The sequence below is a fragment of the Thermobia domestica genome, chromosome 4 (genome assembly GCF_964235325.1).
Source record: "Thermobia domestica chromosome 4, izTheDome1.hap1.1, whole genome shotgun sequence".
Lineage (NCBI taxonomy): Eukaryota > Metazoa > Arthropoda > Insecta > Zygentoma > Lepismatidae > Thermobia > Thermobia domestica.
Window position 1 is genome coordinate 86,030,886 of NC_137457.1, and position 9,661 is coordinate 86,040,546.

The following is a 9,661-nucleotide window of genomic DNA, read 5'->3' on the forward strand; positions in this document are numbered from 1 at the left end:
GTGCATTTATTTTGTGTGGTACGTACGGATTTAAAGATCAATTAAATTTCAGCCGAAGTCAGCAGATTGGATGCATGATGGGAATCGTCCTCCCAAAATCATCTGGAAGCAACATTATACACTGACTTTGATATAGGCCAATTGTTTTTTTTGCTACTACTATTTTTTCCTAGATTCCAGTATGTAATACGAGTATAGTTGTTAGTCAGTATGTCTGAGTTATCTATCTGAAGCAGGGTCATCGTTTGAGGAAAACAGGAGAGCAATTGTTCCTCTGAGTTTGAGAAATACATATTAATCAATTGTATAATAATATACTAATAAAAAAATAAATTTTTATGTGAGTGAATAATCTTGTCCCCATTTAGCAAAATTTGCTGGTGTCGAAGGCAGGGTTTAGGCACTTATTATTCTAAACTAGTTAGGTAGTAGTAGGGTGGTCAATTTCATTCCCCTGTGGTTCCAAATGGGAAATTACAAACTGGCATTTATATGCTGGAGTAGAGAAACTGGTTGAGAAACTGGATTAAAATTGAATTGGATTCTTAGTTTAGCGCCCCTTTCAGCAGCGAGGCTATATGAAACGTGGTTCTACAACTTAATGTGGAATCCGAACCACATGAGTTCCCGCCGGCAGTCGAAGCCGTGTCTTCCACGCCACAGGCGTCCGGTGACAGTCCTAATGGCACTCAAATCCAAGTTTAGGCAAGAACGAACAAGGCAGCTGGTCGGCGTTGCTCTTCGGCATTTCTATATTGCACTTATATTATGCTTATATGTTGCTTTGTTTATTTATTTCATTGATTTCTTTACCTTTAAATATGGTATATTGTATATTATTTAACTTTGTGCTGGAATACGCTATAAGGAAAATCAAAGATAGCAACCAGGGCCTAGAGTTGAACGGTATTCACCAGGTGATGGCATATGCTGATGATGTAAATTTAATAGGGGATGATAGGAGAACAGTAGAAATAAATGCAGAGATCTTATTAAACGCTTGCAGGGACATGGGTTTAGAAGTAAATGCAGAGAAAACTAAATACATGGAAGTGCGTCGGGACCGTAATACGGCAAATTGTGGGGGCGTTAAAATATTAAATAATACTTTTGATAAAGTGGATACTTTCAAATATTTAGGATCAATATTAACAGATGAAAATCATATTCACGAAGAAATTAAATGTCGACTAAAAGCAGGGAATTCGTGTTACTATTCGGTTCAAAATCTCTTGTCGTCGCGAATTCTGTCGAAAAATTTGAAGCTTAAAATATATAAAACGATAATCATGCCTGTTGTTCTGTATGGTTGCGAAACATGGTCACTTACTCAGCGGGAAGAACATAGACTGAAAGTATTTGAGAACAGGATCCTGAGAAGAATATTCGGACCCAAGAGGAACGAGAATGGGGAATGGCGGAAACTTCATAACGAAGAACTACATAGTTTATACGGTTTACCCAACATTGTTAGGGTCGTCAAGTCTAGGAGGCTTAGGTGGGCAGGTCATGTAGCTAGAATGGAAGAAAGTAGAAATGCTTTCAAAGCCTTGACTGGAAGACCCATAGGAAAACGACCATTAGGAAGACCTAGGCGCAGATGGGAGGATAATATTAAGATGGATCTCGCAGAGATAGGAATACAAAGTAGAAACTGGATGCAATTAGCTAAGGATAGAAGTCAGTGGAGAGCTTTTGTGAACGCGGCACTGAACCTGCGGGTTCCATAGGCCATAGAGTTAGTTTTAGTTAATATTGTATAAATCTTATCTTCTCCATGCAAAGAACGGGTATTTCAATTAGTATAAAATAATTCATGAAGTAGATACCTTGCTTCTGGAAATTGTACTGAAATTGAACTAGGCATTCTTAAGTTTAAAAAAGAAAAATGTGGTACGTGAAAGTATTTTTTTTCCTGGTAAAGTTGACTTTCATATATTCTCATTCCGTCCCTCTGAGGAAGTTTGAAGGCCTGGAGTAGTGTATTTTTGTCTATTTTCCGCCGGAGGCTACGTGATTCATTTCTAACCATGGTCACGCTCACCAAAGAACAATATTATTATTATTGTACGAATTTATAACGTCTTAATTAGGCCTACTATATAACTCATATATGATGTATAATTCAGAACAGTAGGGAAATTGTTCTATTTATTGAATTGTAACTAGCTTCCTGTATATTTGATTTATTACAGGCCTACAGGCGTTTCAGGTATTTTGTTTAAACAAATGCATTGACTGTGTTCTATGTGCATAAATGATTTAAATAAGTCTAAACTTAGGAATTTCTACCTAACAGAGGAATAAAATTTAAAATTAATTTATTTAAATAAAAACTGAATTTGTCGTAGAAGATTGTTCAGAAGATTATTGTAGTCAATAGTTACGGGTTACCATCGAGGCCGAAATTTAAAATCCAGTCACAATAGCTATCGCCTATATTGACGGCATTATACTTTGTCTTACTTCTGAAAATATAATTCAAATTTTCTAGTGATAACACACCAAATGTTCATTATCCCAGTGAATAATGAAATACAAATGTTTTCCACACTATACGTGATAGATTTTATACTAAAGTAAAATAAAATACAATGATTTTCCATATCCTGCGTTTTTCCATTTTATCATTTTCATTTAATAATTGACACTTCCCCATTGAAAAAAAAAATACTAGTTTCTTTTCCATTCTTTTCAGGAAGTGCATGATGTAGACAGACCCTTAAGCACACCTTTTAATACACTGAAACATCAGAAGGGTTGACAATTCAGAATGTTAATTTATGAGAACCACGTTTTCCTTAGTAACCCCTTAGAGAGACCTCATCCGATTAGTTGTAAGTGTAAATGAAAAATTCTTTTTTCTGCTCCATGGTTTGCAAGCTACTCCAACTAAACAAACTGAAAATTAATAACAGAACATCCATACGTATGAATTATTTGTCAATTTACCTGTTTTGCAAAAAAAAAAAAAAAAAAAAAAAAAAAAAAAAAAAAAAAAAAAAACTGGTTACATCTAGCGACACTGCGTGGTTCCTAGTGTACTTCAATCGTTGCTTCCCAGTTTAAAAATATATGCATGAACAAGGCTTCTTTATGGTATAACCATTATTTGTGTATCGCTTCAGATTCAAAAGTTCTACTATCCCAAACTCCAGGTTGCATTGTATATTGGACACCCTCTATTTATATTATGCGAGTAAGGTAGAGCTAAGAAAAAATACAAAGCTGAGTTGATCAGTTAGAGTTTTTTTTTCTCTTAAATCTTAAGCCTTACGCAACACGAAAGCCACATTTAACATATGATGCGAACAAATATATACGTTCCAATTCAAAATGGGGTAAAGGAAAAAAAAAACTTTTGTTTTCTTTCTAGTTTAACGACCCACGATTATGCATCGAGGCTATGGGAGACGGTGATGATAAGACGAACGGGTCTAGGAAAATTCGGTGTAAGAAAACTCGGTGTAGAAAAATTCGGTGTACAGAAAATTCGATGTGGGGTAATTTAGTTGTAAAGTAGATTCGGTGTAAAACATATTAAATATTACCACTTACGATAACTTACGACACTTCATATTGTGAAAACGAAAACCATAAAATGTAACGAATAAAATGTTACCTATTTCAAGAAAAGCAAATTTATTTATTTATTTTATTTTATTTTATTTTATTTTTACTTTTTTTTTTTTTTTTGCCTTGAGTCCAATACCTCTTGCATGTCTTTTGCGGGGTGTTACTATAAATTACTTTTCATCACACAATAAAGCTTTTTGTCACAATTAAAACAATTACAGCTATAAGTTCAGAGAATAGTTATAGAAACGACTAAAGACAGCTTTCATATAGTACATCATAGACCATATACGGGGTGATTTTTTTTAAAACTCACGAATTTCATTTGGGTCTAGAATTTCTAACTGAAGTCCGATTTTCATGCGGTTTTTGGCAAATGATCAAGGAAGGATGGGAGATTTATGGAATTGTGTTTACTGGTTTAAATTAATTTGGGGTAATATCGGCCACGCCTCTAGAAAAACAACAAATATTCGCCAGTGTACCTTATAATTGGAATTAGGTGAGATGCAGTGTGGAGATTTGAGTTTCTTCGTTAGATGGCAACCTTGCCAAGGTCAATAAGAAACAGGAAACTGGCCGTTGTATTGAGAATTATGCTGTGCTACTGTACCAATGTGATCAAAACACAGTTACAATAATATACTCTTTGGAGCAACGTGATTTTATCGTTAAAAAGTTTTTGGAGAACGGAATCTGTGGTTGCTACGCAAAGGGCATTTACAAGCACTTTTGCCTCACGTTCTGCCCCAGACAGGAACATAATATGGTCGTTAGTGAATAAATTGCAAGAAACAGGACCGCTTCTGAGTGAAACAGGGAGGCATTGGACCCCCCTGGTGGGTGTTGTGGAAGATGTCAGTTACCGACTCTTTAAGTTGCTCAAGAAATCTCTCTGTCGTTTGTAGTGAGAAACCGGCTATAGCTATTCAACATGTGATTTATGTGTATTACCACTAACACTTAATTTGTATTCTAGCACTTAATTTGTATTCTAACACTTAATTTGTATTCTTCAATTTCGCTTCAAATATTCAATATCTCATTCGAACTATAAGGTACACTGGCGAATATTTGCTGTTTTTCTTGCGTGCTGCTCGATATTATCCCGGATGAATTTAAACCAGTAAACATAGTCCCATAAATATCCCATCCTTCCTTGATCATTTGTACCAAACCGAATGAAAATCGGACTTCAGTTAGAAATTCTAGAGCCAAATGAAATCCGCGAGTATTAAAAGAATCACTCTGTATATACCGCACATATGTAAGATGCAAAAATATATTGATCAAAAAAAAAAAAAAAGTAGTCTTAGCGGAACGGGAAATATAAAGTAGGATGGATTTATCAGATAATATTTTAGTTGTACAAATAGTTGACTTCTCCTCCAATCAGACACTTCAGTTTGTTTGCCTTAAGTTAAGGCAAACAAGTACTGCAACCCTATTGACTCCTTATTGACTTCTCCTCCAATCAGTCGTAGATACTTTAGTTGAGTCATTTATTTTTACACATTTCAGTAACACAAATAAACTATGTCGTTTTTGAAGACTTTAGATTTAAATATTTATTTATAAAATAGACATAAAATCATTAGAACATTTTTGGGAAAACTCGTCGGAAAAACTCGTCGAAATGTAGAATTCAAATTATTTCAGGAACACAATTTTTTTAATTTCTTATAGTAGACAGTAAAAGTATGTTCTACACACAGTTTGAATTTAAAACTAATACGTTCCTTTATCTTCAAACTTAAGTTTCTAATGGATTCTACGGTCTACTACAACAAATCTTTCTTTCCACCTAACATTCCCCACACCGAATTTTCCGTACACCAAATTTTCCGTGCACCGAATTTTCTTACACCGAATTTTGCTACATCGAGATTTCCTACACCGAATTTCCCTGCTCCCAAGACGAACGATATTGGTGCTATCTTGAAAGTAGGAGGAAACGGGAGAAGAAGACCCACGCAGACGGTATTTATCCACCACAAAACCCACACTACCGCTGAGAACTCTAATGGAAAGCGGTATCTCACTGTTCAGAGGCGAGCGATCTACCACTGAGCTACCGTGGTCCCGAATGCCATTTCTTTTGGGATTCTCCTGAACATAAGCAGAACCATAGTCTGTCATATTCTCATATATGAGCTCCCTCATGGCTGTATAGTTAACATACGCGTCTTTGGCACGGGATAGCCGGGTTCGATTAATGGTGGTATTTCGTCTTGTTCGGATGCATGTTAATCTGTAGACCCACGTCTCATATAACCTTGCTGCTGAACACAAAGCTAAAACCCAATTCAACTCAACTAATATTCTCATTTATAAATGTGAGACTCGTAGTTATTTACTTTTTTTTTAAAAAAAGTACACTATATTATCTAAGAAGAAATGACGCATAAGATAAAAAAAAAACAATTAAATAATATGTACTAACTGTGATGTTATTGTGGTTAACTGATAAAAATTTTGGTCTGTTGTGAGATCTCACAAAATTTAGATTTCATCTCAATATGTAGAATTATGTATCATATGGTTTCCTATGAGTTTTAGGCTAGACGCTGACATCCAACTATCTATTGCGCAAAAGCTTATAGTATCATGGGTACCACTACTTTATATTATATTCCAATAATGTGTAAATACTGTATTAATTTGATTAAATTTGAGAGTCGCGATTTTAAACAAATTGAAAATTCCGCAACTGTGAGCAAACGGTTTGTTTAGTTTCTTTGCTAAATTCAAACTTTTTTTCTTAGGTTTATTATTTGTATATGCAACAGTCTTGCAAGTGTGTGCAGCTCCCAAGTTTGTGTGGTGTTCGCCTCTGTTAAGGAAACATAATACGATAGAGTCGTTCTTCAAAATTCTACAATATTGTTAGTTTTCAATGAGGAAAAAAGCTTCTCCAACGATGAGATACCAAATGATAAATCTAAATGAGATGGACAACATTGTATGCTGGAGTATAAAAGCTCACATATAATTTTCGAGAAAATAAAAGAAAGAAATTTAAGAATTAGTTCATATAAAAATCATGCTACTTTTTGAGATGAAAGTAATACTGAAATATGTCCTCTTCATTATGACACAAGCAAGATTACAGTACGTACTATGGTACAGAGATGGTGTGGATCAATGAAAACTTGACCCACGACCCACTGACTCACCACCCATCGTGATCCATGAACCACTGACCCACCGTGACCCACTCTGAACCACTACCCACCATGACTACTCCGGGCCACCACCCACCATGAACCTCTGGAACTCACTCCGACCCACCAAAACCCATCATCATCTACTCTGCCCAATGATTCACGCCTTCTTCTCTACTGACTAAAGAGTTTACACTTGTAATAAAACAAGGTTGTGAAATTATCAGTAATCGACGTTTGAACTTCTGCGGTGAATCGCTCAAGTACCGCTCTGTTACAAAAACGGTGGATCTGACCTTTACGATATAAAATGGTAAAGTGTTTGTCATGGGCCAAATTACGATAAACTTCTATTTAATCATCATATATAGAAGTATTTTCTTGTTAAATTACAGATACTTTTCAGTGGAAAATTGGATAAAATTTGAGTCTCCAATCAAGGTATAGTAGACTAACGTAAAGGAGTAAAAATGATGGAGTTTTCCATATAATTAAGTATACCGTACAAACTTCAATTTCCATTAACTAAGCTTACAATATAAACTTTGTCTATTTTTTTCTCTCACAATTTTATGGCTTAATTGCCTTGTGCTCTGAACGCTCCATATAATAAACATACGATTCAGCAATTATTATAGTAGAAAGCACTGGATATATAATACGAAGCACTGTATTTCTTGTTTCTCAATTAAAAATTATTTCTCAATTTATTTTTCAACTAATATCAATCATTTTCGCTTACTTTTAAAATCAACCCACTACCAGTTTCCCATATATAGAAAGAGATTTTAAAAAACGTTACAACACGTTCTGTTTATTTTTACTAAAAAGTTAATATCCTGAATTTCAGCTCCGTCAGTTGAACAACTTGTGAGATACACAATTTTTTTTGCAAAAATTCGGACCCCCACTTCCTCCTTTGTATATGTATTATAATGAAATTGATATAACATTTCAGTTGAGACTGGGGCCTAACTATATTAACTTCATTTGGTTTTGCCATTTGGTCGTGATCGTCACGTGCAGTAGTTACAGTCACTTTTATGTAATAATTCATATAGTACAGCTGATTCAAAAATATATTTTTCCAGTAGTTAGCACCTCTAAAAACTCACAGTCTGTAACTGGAAAGCCAGGTTGTAAGTCCTGTTACTATTATTACAATTATTACCTGTACCTGAAGTTTTTTTTCACTTAAAAATATACATGTATACACTCCTCTTAGATAAGTAAACAGAAACAAATGGAAAAGGAATGAAAATGGAGGCCTTGAAAGTAAAACATACGTAGAAATTCACCAGTTTTCACTGCTGTCTATAGGGAGGGATGCGCACGAATCGAGACAAGTCTCGAGTCTCGACTCGACTCGACTCGAATTCGAGTCGACATTCGAGTTGAGACACACTCTGTAAAATTCGAGACGAGTCGAGACAGACGTATTTCTCGACTCGAATTTTCGAGTCGAGACTGTTCGTAAAAATCTCGACTCGACTCGAATGTCTCGAAAATCTTTCTATAATTTTTAATATTATTTTGAAGAAAGTACTTACCCAGAAACAGCCTTGAAACTAATTCAAGTGAGCACCCATGCATAGACGTAACTTAGGGGGGCAAGGGGCAACTGCCCCCAGCATTTCTGAAGTTTAATAGGATAGTCATCCAGTGTTATCTATGAACTGAGCTGAAGCGAATACAACACCATTTTGCTTAATTTTATGTTTTTGTTTCACAGTATTAAGGTCTTAAGGCGACTAACCAGGCCAAGAGAACGGAGGGGCAAGGAAGTGAAAAGATAGCCACTCTGGCCTGACAAAAGGTACCAGCTAGAACTTCAGTCACTCAGTCAGGATGGCCGGTCGGAACAGAGTTCGTGGCAATGCTCCACCTTTAAAATGCTGCTCGTTAGGCATACACACTGCCAGGCCCGTGCTGGGATACTAATAAGGGCGGTGGACAAGTCTACTAAAAGGGCGCCCATACAAACCTTATATATATATATATATATATATATATATATATATATATATATATATATATATATAAGTAGAGTGGGGACACTTGAGGGTGTTTTTTTTCCTACTGCGCATGCGCAAACCCTTGACGCTGATTGGCTGGCGCAGGTCACGTGACCCCGCCACCTTGGCCCCGCCCCCTGACGCTGATTGGTCGGTTCCGGCCACGCCCCCTGGCCACGCCCCTTGACGCTGATTTTTTGGCCACGCCCCCTTCACGCTGATTGGTCGGTGCAGGCCACGCCCCCAGCCACGCCCCTTCACGCTGATTGGTCACGCTCTTTTATGACCGCCATTACCGCACTGATTGGTTGGCGCCGGACCCCACCCACCGCGCACATGTCACATAAGATTCGTTCCCTTTTATGACCACTTTGAACATAGCAGATATTACACAGAGACTACGAACACATAACGCGGCACATATAACACAGAGACTCGTTCCCTTTTATGAACACTTTACAACCACATAGCAAGCAGATATCACATTCTTCATCCACCTATTTAACATAGCACATATAGCATATCAGGGGTGCACTCATTTCCTTTTATGAGCGCTCTTTTTAAACATAGCAGAGAATAATGGGGAGTATTCGCCCTCCATTTTGAGACCAATTTTTTGACCTACTGCGCATATGCGCAAAACTGTTCCAATTCCGCCGGAGCAGAACTGCCGTTCTATTTATCAATGGTACCAGAACACACACATATACACACACACAGCAGACCGCAGATTGTTCCGGGTCAGGAGCAGATTACGGCTATGCGCAGAAACATAAAATAAGACATAACACCCCGTTCTCTTTTACGAGCACTTTATAGCAACATAATAGAGCAGACCGCAGATTGTTCCAGTTCAGGAGCAGACTACGGCTATGCGCAGAAACATAAAATAGGACATAACACCCC